Source organism: Cibotium barometz, chromosome 23, assembly GCF_041138505.1.
Source record: "Cibotium barometz isolate CiBa-2024 chromosome 23, ASM4113850v1, whole genome shotgun sequence".
NCBI classification, from domain to species: Eukaryota; Viridiplantae; Streptophyta; class Polypodiopsida; order Cyatheales; family Cibotiaceae; genus Cibotium; species Cibotium barometz.
In genome coordinates, this window is record NC_141068.1 from 17768988 (window position 1) to 17778757 (window position 9770).

Genomic DNA, 9770 nt, shown 5'->3' on the forward strand with positions numbered 1-9770 from the left:
TGTGTGTGTGTGAGAGAGAGAGAGAGAGAGAGAGAGAGAGAGCGAGTTTCACATTTCAATGGTCATTTGTAGGTGTCAAGAGCATACTAGGGTTACCTTAATTGTCTTTATTACCCCATTGGTCATCTCATTTAAAATACAACAAGAATTTGCTCGCTTACCATCCACAAACATGTCACTTGGATCAAAATAATTTACATGTGGCTTTATTGTTTAAAGCACATTTCAAAAGCAATTCACTTCACCTTATTGGATACACCTAATTGAGAAAGAGAATATGCAATTTGAGTTACATTTACTATTGTAGTTGTATTTATCACAAGTGATCACATGTATGATAACAAGATAAAGAAAGAGGCAAACCAATACAAATCATGGACTAAGGCATACAAAAACGGAGGTGCAAGACACTGCCATAATGAGCATTAGAGATTGTGAAACGACAGACAGGTCCATAGCTGATTAGGCGCTTCAGAAAGGAGGGGATGTGGACGTGTGGAGAAGCACTCACTCCATGTAAAGAGGCGAGTGGAAAAAGAAACCAGAGATTGGTGTATGCCAAGGAAGGATAGATGCATGATACTTGTAAAGGATATGTAAGACTTTTAATCCATCACATAAGGTGGATGAGGTAATGTGAAAGATATGTAAGATTCTTGATCCATCATAAGGTGCTCGTATGTAATGTGAAACTAATGGTGGGCGGGGGGCAAGCGGGGTTTGGGGCTCCGGAGCTTGGCCTTGAGGGAGAGGACCTCCGCTTCACTGAGCTGGAAGGCCTTGCGGAGGATGTCGTCGGGGATGTAGGAGCCGAAGAGGGTGGTGGGGAGGAGGACGGTACCAGGGTTCTGGCTGTTGAGCGAGCCAAAGAGGACGCCATGGCCCTTGCCGACGTGCAGCTGGAAGTGGACAAGCCCCCGCGGGAACACCATCACATCTCCTGCCTGCAGCGTCTGCGCGTACAGCTGCCCGTCGCTCGTCACAAAACCGGAGTAGAAGATCCCCTCGCCCACCAGAGCAATCTCGGTGGCGCGCGGGTGCAGGTGCGGCGGGTTCACACCTCCCGGTTCAAAATCCACCCTTACGATGGACATGCCCTGCGTGTTGAGGCCCGGAAACTCCCGGGCGGACGCCACCTTCCGAGCTATGCCCGTGCTGCCGGCGCTGCTGTTGCCCGGCTGGCGCAGCCCCCGATAAACGAAGTCGTCCGCCTGCAACAGAGCGGAGGGTTTACATAGCAGCCCGTTTGGGTGCAGGGCGGACGCCACGTCCCCGACGCACAGGTCCTGCAAAGGGTCTGCGTCCCAGCTGAGCACCCCCATGGAAGCGACTGCAGCCAGCACAACCATGGCCGCCAATGCACGGATCATCAAAGCCTTGCCACCATCTCCCATTCCCTCTCAACTCTCTTGGTTTCCACTATATGGCGCTCTCTCTCTCTCTCTCTCTCGTGCTACTGAGCTTCTCTCTCTGTCTCTCTACATAGCGGTCTGGGACGCACATAATGAAGCTCAAGCGCACTCGAGCCAGTGCGCGCGCAGAAGTCAGTACATCAAAAGTCGCGCCCGCCCAAAAGCCCCCCATGCTCCCCTTGTGTGAACGACAACACTTACTTTTTAGTCTTTACCCTAGAAACCGCTCTGGCCTCCACATGCACCACCATTGATTCGATTCTCTTCTTGAATGCCACATCTCAAGAGTAACTTTTGCACACAAGCACACACTGCTGGTTGCCCCCCTTTAGTCTTTGACCCTCTTTATGCTAAAGGTTTCACCTTTCAACGGCTATTTCTTACTTCACTTAAGACAATGGACAAGATGTCTTTCTCATTAATCAAGGCCTAGGCTCTCCATAAGGGCCCTTACATTAGAGAGGCAGTCGATTGAAAAGCTGACAAACTGTCAGCTTTTACGTGCTGAGTACTCATCTAGCTAGTGTGGAGGGTTTTGAAACCCCGGGGCTTTACACTCTCTATTTTCCCTCTAACCTACAATAATAGGTTGAGCCCCCCTCCAAATGTACTCGTCTAGCTAGTGTGGAGGGTTTTGAAACCCCGGGGCTTTACACTCTCTATTTTCCGTCTAACCTACAATAATAGGTTGAGCCCCCCTCCAAATGTACAGGGGGGCCTCAACCTGCTATTGTAGGTCAGAGGGAAAATAGAGAGTGTAGAGGGGGGTTTCAAAACTCTCTATGCTAGCTAGATGAGTACTTAGCAGGTAAAAGCTGAGAGTTTGTCAGCTTTTGAACTAGCTACCCCTTCACACCCTCAAATGAAGAGGGGTGGTCCCTTATCCACTTAATAATCAACAATCAAGGCCCAAGATCCACATAAGACCCTTATCCACTATTAATAATCACCAAACAAAGTGATTTTGTAATGACAATAAACATTGAGCAAGGGTGAAAGAAAAAAAATTATGTACATGATGTGGTATCTTGAAACATATGAAGTTCTTCTTTAATTTACTCTTTTCTATATTGGAATGAGACGGTGACATAAGAACCTTCTTAAATTGGGCATCCCATAAAAAAACACCACCGAAAAATGGTAGTGATTGAACCACACAAACCTCCCAAGCAAATAGTCACATAAGAACCTATACCCAAAAATGGTAGAGTTACTCAAGAACCTGCTTGCTCAAATAGAGAGAAAGAGAAATAAGCAGCAACTAACACCTACTCTGAAAAAAAAAGAACTAGCTAATCCTTGTCAATCTCTTGCCAACAAGTTACATAAGAAAACACACTCGAAAAAGAGCACAATATGAAAACAAAAGTGAATTGGGAGCTACACAAGAACCTTTGCCCAAAAAAATGGTAAGGCTACTCAACATTATCCCATCAACACCACAAGTGGAGCATCACCCTAGCACAATTGCAAAAGCAGTGCACAATCCATGGCAACTAGACCATTTTTTTCTCTTGTGTGGGGATTCGTTTTGTATCATTTAGAAGCTATCCTCTTAGGTGGAGAAGGTATATTTTATAGTGTGTTTTGTTAACTTCGTTGACATAGTTTTTGTAACTTTTAGGGCCGTTTTGGGTATGTTTCGAGGCCCGTTCATTTGTTGTAAGATTTTCGTAGACAGCCGGATAAAGTGTGAGTTCAATTTGTCTTTATTCGATTTTAGGTTTTTTGCAGTGCACATTAGTATAAATTTGATGTGTAGACATTATGTGCATGTGCTGTGCAAGAGGGGAGGGAGATTAAGGAAGATTAATGATGGATTAGACTCATTGACATGGAGTCCACACATGGATTAGACTCATCACATGGAGTCCACACATGGGTGTAGCTCACCAAGCACACTCATACATGAGGGAGTGTCACCTTGCACATGTAAAAGATGACCAAATGTCATAAAGTGAGTAAAAAGATCAAAAGGTCCCAATACATGATAGTACTCTCCTATTTATATCCCTAGGGCCCCATATGCCCCACATGTGTAAATGGACCCTAACCCCATGTGCATGTGCACCACTAATACACTTCGTTACATGCTATAAGTGTTACAAGGCCATCATCACCGCTTCTCCATCATCATCTGCATCATGTCTTCAAGCTCATCAATCAATAGCTTCATCAACATCGACTTTTGCATCCCTACTATTAACATATCTATAGTCTACACTTTGCGCTCTCTAACATTCTTGATTCACTTTATAGGTCTCTTCATCACATTGATCTAGTGGCAGGCATCTTGGTTATATTTAGTGGACATTAATAGTATTGCAGGTTATTGGGATATTTGCATTTTTTGTCAGTGTTAAGGAAAGCCTACCCTAACCATGTCGTGGGAAGTTGCCTATCCACTGAGCTGCTCGAGCATGGCTCAAGAGATCCATCATAATAGCCGCTCGTCATCGCCGTCCTCCCGCACTCGTCGTCACACCGAGGCGGTTGTTTTAATCCAATGGGTGATGCAAGCTCTCTCGCGAAGATCGTGTGGGATCTCCATGGAAGAGGATCGCGTTGGTTACCCTAATCCCGAGAGAGAGAGAGAGAGAGAGAGAGAGAGAGAGAGAGAGAGAGAGAGAGAGAGAGAGAGGGGAAGCAAGCGGGAACTAGTGATTAGCACAAATCACTCCCAAACCCTAGCTCTAAGCACACCACACATGTTAGATTAGAGTTGCAAGAGAGAGGGAGAGAGAGAACACTTCACTTCTATTGCACAAATGGGAGAATGGGTTACAAACAAGAGAAATTGGCTTTTATAGTTCCAAGCCTTTTCCCACTAGGCCGCCGCCCGAGAGTAAGTGACTCAGGGTACCCAAAACATAGTTATAAGGCTTTTTTCTATGGTTTGGCCAACTGACCAAGATCCTCTTGTCCGTCCTTTGAAGCTCAATACTTGGGAGCATCTTTAGGGTGTTTCCCTCATCAAATGACGTGATTTACAATATAGCACGGGTGCCATTACATAAGTGTGCAGACATAGTTGTCATAGGAATGTGTAACCAATATGTGGTTAACATACTTCCCTTCCTAAATTCAATCGTGTCCTCGTGATCGATGAGGGATTGTCGAGGCACACGGGGAAGTATCGCACTTGGTTGGTTCTTCTGTCTCTCTGGAAATGAGAGGGGGTGGGGGAGTTAATAAGATGGAAAGAAGTTAGCGAAGTAATGGTGATTAAGTATCCAGCTAGTCTGATGGGCTCTTATGAGTTTGCTTTTTTGTATGTGCCCAATAGTACTCTTTATTCTGTGTTTGGTGTTTTTTTTAAAATCGCCTTTGCGGGGCGAGACATCCTCATTAGAGGATGTCTCGCCTCATTAGAGGATGTTTTTTTTAAATCGCCTTTGCGGGGCAAGACATCCTCATTAGAGGATGTTTTTTTTAATCGCCTTTGCGGGGCGAGACATCCTCATTAGAGGAGTCAGAGTACTTGAATGAGTAGACTAGAACAGTAATGACCAGTATCCCAATGGTAGGTGGTATGATTAAAGAGGAGTTAGTAAAACAATGGGGTTAATTTGGCGAGGAGGGAATTCCGGAGGGATAAGGAGGCAACATACATGGAGATTGCTTGCGCTCCGAGATGCTGTATGTCGATGGCGATGTTTATGAAGCTCTAGCATCTTTGTCAAGACATCGTGATAGGTATCTTGGCTCTCGTAGATGTTGAGTCATCAGGTTACGATGTTCTCTCTTTTTCTTTTCATGCATTGTCTACTTTTGTCATTGGAGCTCTGGGATTCTGTGTGGATAGGAGTGCTAGTTGATGTTGAGGATCCATAGGTGTTGAGCCGAAGAAGAAGTTTTGGGTAGGATTGATTAGACATGAAGCACAATTATTCTGGGAAGCAGGGGTGATTAAGAAGATCCTAGCGAGATACCATGGACCAAGCTTGCGTCCACCATGGTCCCCCCATCCAAAGATGTACTTGGATGGCTTTCCACGATGATGAAGCTTTATGCGGTGTGTGTGCATAGGATAGAGCCCTGTGAGATTTGCAGGTGTTGTGCATGGGCGAGGGAAAAAGGCATGCCTGTGGTCCTAATCACCTAGAGACTCTTTTTTTGTGTTTTTTTGTTTGACATGTGTTTATTGGTCAGCACCCCTAAAGAGGGTTTTGTACTGAGTGGCCCATATGGCTAGAGTTGTGAGCTTACCTTTGAGTTTAACTTTGAGTGGTTGGATAAGCTCAGCCATGTGTAGCACCACTGACCCTTGGTTTGGTGATTAAGTCGAGGGGCGGGGTGGAGCTTCGTGGATGAGGCTCCATGGGTTGAAAGGGTTGGGAGAATTGAGATTTGGAGTGCCCATGGGTTTCTAGAGGATTTTGTTGAGGAGGAGGGGACTTGCCTGCTGCCCGTTGGTCACCAAACCATCTTTGTCGATTGGACAGGTGTACTGGTGTGGTGGGTGTGGTTTGGGCAAACTGCTAAGGGGCCTTGGGATCCAAATGATGGAATTGCCATCATGGAAGCCTTGAGATTCTAAGAGACATTTGGGCACCCAACGGTGCCGAAAAGTGATGAAGGTCCATGGTTGGCGAGGCTTTCAGCTTTTTTGTCAATGAGGCTTTGAGCTATGAGGTGGTTGTCGACGCAAAGGAGAAGCTCTTGATTATGGCTTGGGGAGCCACAAGTGTGTGTTGCCTAAATGGAAGCCTTGTGCTTTGAGCACATTGGTAGGCACCCAATGTTGTTGGCTTCATTGTGCTTGGGGTTGCCGAACCCATGGTTGTAGGACCTTTTGTCGCGGCTTCTTGGTGGGGAGTTGTTGTGGTGGATGAGCACAAGTAACATGCTTGGGTAGCCAGAGGCGAGTGTTTCCTTCATAGTAGCCTTATGCTCATAACAGGTGGTTGGGGACTAGCCAACGTTGAGGCTTTGTCTTAGGCTTAGTGTTTGTTGGCTTAGTTGGCTTTTTGCGCTTGGGTTTTAGAGATGGCCACTGTCTGGGGATCCATAGTTCTGTGTAGCCATTGTAGAATCCCTGGGCGGCTAAATGATTCTTGGGCACCCACCATTGATTGTCATTGATAAAGATATGAGGTTGGGTTGCTTGCAGCGTGGGTGGTTGAGAATGTAGAGTTGAGGGGCAATGTCGATGTGACGAGGCTTGATTGTCATTGGTGGATGGTGTCGACAGTGGCCGATCGACCGGTTTTGGTGAGTCATGGTCTATGGGAATAGAAGAGATTGTCGATGATGAGGATGGGGCGTGTAGGGGAAGGGCAGTCGAGGGTGAGGGTGTGTGGATGATTTCCTTTTGGGGACACGAGGACAGTGGCCGTTTCTTCACGCCAATTGATTTGGTAGTGAGTGTGGCATCAATCCACTCTTTTCCAATGATAATCCTGCACCTACATCTATGACATGAAATCTGCACTCCAACTGATTATTTCCAATAGATATTTTAGAAATGAAATACCCAACAATCATTAAACACATTTCATGTGAAATTTGAATGTAAGTGTCTTCTTTTGTGAGTGTGGGTTTTCCCAGAGCTTTCCACGCCTGGAAGAATATGAGATTGGTGCAGACCATAGGATATATGTGGGCTTGCCACCGTTGTAGACCATTCATGTCGGGATTCCAATCCATATTCTTGGTGGGTTGAGTTCTAGTGGTAGTTGAGGGGTAGTGGAAGACTTACCAGTTATTGTGGGGGGTGAGGGTGTACCCTTTGTGGAAGCAGTTGTGGTAGGGACAGAGGATTAGAGTCGTTGCACTCCCCGTCCCAGAGGATCATTATTACCTTGCCCTGGGGAGGCTAGAGGGTAGTTGTGTTGTCAGCAGAGTTAATTATATTGGTAGCGTTCTGGACCCAACTTTCGCTAAGGATGACTGCTTCTTTTGTTTCACCTGAGGGAATCACATAAAAATTACAAGCCAATGGGTTAGATACAATGGGTTAGATACAATATGTACAGTTTGTGTAAAGGACCCCAGGCTTTGTATGTAGTCCACCCGGCAATTGAATTTTGGCATGGGCAGTTTTAAGAGATGGTTTGCCCCCCAGAGAGACCCATGTTTCCCATGGCAAAAGATTATGGCTAGCTGTGGGAGACAACAAGGTATGTTTTCTTTGCATGTTTCTACCCAAGGGTAAATCTATCCAGGCTGTTATATGCACATTATATGTGCATATACTAGGAGGCTAACCCACCTTAGGCATGTGAACATGGGAGCATGGGAACATGCTCTAGTGGGGCAAGGGTTAGGTCTAACCTTGGGTTGAGGTTAAGGTCAAGCAACCAAGGGTCACACATGGAAATGGAGAGTTAAGAGTCACTTGAGGGCTCTCCTATAACCTTGGGTTGAGGTTAAGGTCAAGCAACCAAGGGTCACACATGGAAATGGAGAGTTAAGAGTCACTTGAGGGCTCTCCTATAAAATAGGGGCATGGGGCACTCTCAAGGGATACTCTCTTGTGTAGAGCATTGTGTCTACTCTCTTGCCATTTCATGCTAGAGCTATGTGTTGCTAGAGTGGAGTCATATCTCTTGGTGGTATGGGACACTAAGGTAAGGTATGTGGTAATTCATTGTATTTATGTGTGCATCCTTGGGCTTGGGGGTGGTCGGCGGGTGGATGAGTATATGCCCGGTTCATGCATGGTTACGCATGGTTATTAGCTAGAGAGATCTTTAGGGTTTTCACAATGGTATCAGAGCAGTCTCTAGTTAATTTTTGATGTTTTTATCCTCTTATTTTTCTCTCATTATTCTAAATTTTTAGTATTTTTAAAGTAAAATTTAAAATTTACTAAGCAAAAAAATGATATTTTTTGGTTTGTTTTGGTGGTCTATGCATTGGGAACATCAAAATGGCAGTCGAAACACAGTGCAATGTAGTGCTTCTTGACTTGGATGGACGTATCGACATTGCGGAAAAATTTCGTGAGTGAAAATGCTATTTTTCTCTATTTTTATAGTTAAAATAAGTATTTTATGGATTTTTAACCAAAATATCACACATGCTATTGTGGGTATTTTTTGGCAAAAAGGATTCCCTAAATTTCTACAATTTTTAAAATTTTTTCCCTAATTATTTAGGAATTTTAAAGAGCATTTTATGGTAAAAAGGTATTTTTGGTGCTACGGGCATTCTATCAATTTTCTGCTAGTTTTCTACTGAAATTCAGTAGGGGGCAGCATATTGATGCATTGGGTTCTCTCCCGTGTGAGTGGCATAATTCCTATCTCGCAAATCGAAATTTTCTCTCATATTTTCTCTTCCGTGTGGGAACACCCCTTATGTGGGTAGGTTTGATTAAGTAATTAATCATAACTAGTGTGACAGTTAGTCATTAATTAATTTGATTAGTGGATAATCTCCATGATTAACATTAGGCGAAATATGGACTCTCATTTTTGTCCCTTAAGGATTTCCACATCTCCTCTCTCTAGAAAAATGGGCTCATGGTGAAATTTTTGCAAATCAACTCAGAAGTGAGTGGAGTTTGGAAATTTGAAATCTAGTCTCCGATAGCTTTCCAATGACATGATGGGCAATTTTACATATTAAGGAAGTCCCCAAATTGGTGATGACATGGTATGTTACATGCCACATCATGGCAATTTTGTATATTAAGGAAGTCCCCAAATTGGTGAGACGATGTAGCATGTTACATGCCACATCATCACCAATTTGGGGACTTCCTTAATATGCAAAATTGCCCATCATGCTATATATCATTGGAAAGCTATCGAAGAGTAGATTCCAAATTTCTAAACTCTGCTCACTTCTGAGTTGATTTGCAAAAATTTCACCCCCATGAGCCCATTTTTCTAGAGAGAGGAGGTGTGGAAATCCTTAAGGGGTAAAAAAGAGAGTCCATATTTCGCTTAATGCAGTATGGAAGAGAAGAGGAGATGAGGGAAAATAAGGGGTAAAAATGAGAGTCCATATTTTGCTTAATGCACTATGGAAGAGAAGAGGAGATGAGGGAAAATAAGGAAGAGAGTGTGGTGATGGAGAAGAGAAGGAGGAAGGGAAGCCATGCTTCCCCCCTCTCCCTCGTGCACAAGGGGGGGGGAGAGATTTTTTTGTAGGCCACCGGCGCACAGCGCCCCCCCCACGTTTTCTTCAAAAAAAAATAAGCTTTTTAAAAGCTTTATTAGTTTTTAAAAAAAAGGCTTTACAATGCTTTTGATTAAAGCTTTAAAAAAAAGAGAATAAATTATTTTATTTTCCAACAACTTTTAAAGAAGAATTCTCTTGAGACCTTTCATTTTCTGAATTCTAGAATTCTTTTGACCTTCTAAATTCTAGGTTTTCTTTGTCTCTTCATTTTCTCGCGACCCTTGA

At 44.2% G+C, this 9770-nt stretch overlaps 1 pseudogene; it reads right to left on the reverse strand.

Moving 5' to 3' along the window:
* Nucleotides 1-403: 403 nt before the first annotated feature.
* Nucleotides 404-1544, reverse strand: LOC147625692 (germin-like protein 1-1 pseudogene; annotated as a pseudogene).
* Nucleotides 1545-9770: the final 8226 nt, after the last annotated feature.